Genomic DNA, 1,138 nt, shown 5'->3' with positions numbered 1-1,138 from the left:
ATAGTTCTAACCACAAGAGAACTTTTTAGAAATTTGGTGTAATATAACATGTAGTGAATTCTATTCCTCATATAAAACATAAGGTTTTGGTTAGAGTTTTGTACACCGCATTAATGTTTTATAAATTTCATTAATATGTACATATATGTTAAACCCAGAAGTTATTTTATATCTTTGCTGTGAGGATGAAGATTGTGCTGTTTATGTTTCCTCTTCCTGAAAATGAGCTACTGAGAGATGGGTTTATTAAATGAAGCTAGTGATGGAACAGTTTTGATTCATACTTTTCTAGTAAAGTCAACATTTGCTGCTTTTTTGTTTGTTTTTCAGTGTAATGTTCAAGTTCAGAAATGCCTTATGTGGATCGTCAAAATCGTATTTGTGGTTTTCTAGACATTGAAGAAAATGAAAACAGTGGAAAGTTTCTGCGGAGATACTTTATATTGGACACAAAAGAAGACAATTTGGTATGGTACATGGATAATCCACAGGTAAATTAATCTGAGATCTCTCTCTTTCTCTTTTTTGCCATTTAATACAACTCTTATGTTAAATTTAGCTTTAAAAACTTTAGGCAAAATTTTGTTAGTTTTAATTTGTATTAAACATGAAATTTGCATTTCATATTTAATGGTTTTATGTATTTTGGGACAAAGTGGGAATTTATCTTCATCTATCACTGAAAAACAAGTATCTTATGCTTTGGTGCTAGACACAGTTTTATGAAAATGAGATCAATTATAATCAGTGAAACTTGCCTCCAAATAGATTTATTAATGGTTACGCTTCAGGATGGTTAATAGATGGTAGGGCAAGGATTAGTGAGTGCAAACTTTTGCACTGAATATTCTCTGAAGATGTGATCTAGTCCCCAACACACATTCCAGAGACAAATGAAAGGTGGGATTACTAATAGATATGATTACTTTAGGAGGCTAATTTTAGTGGTGGTATATTAAATGAATTATACTGTTGAAATACAGTTGGCCCTTCATATACATGAATTTTTTTATACACAGATTCAAGCATCTACGGTTTGAAAATGTTCCAAGGAAGTATAAATTTCAAATATCAAAACTTGATTTTCAATTTTTTATAAGGGACACCATTTTGCTATGTCATTATATTTAATGGGACT

Source organism: Sceloporus undulatus, chromosome 3, assembly GCF_019175285.1.
Source record: "Sceloporus undulatus isolate JIND9_A2432 ecotype Alabama chromosome 3, SceUnd_v1.1, whole genome shotgun sequence".
Classification (NCBI taxonomy): Eukaryota; Metazoa; Chordata; class Lepidosauria; order Squamata; family Phrynosomatidae; genus Sceloporus; species Sceloporus undulatus.
Note: the sequence above shows the minus strand (reverse complement) of the source record.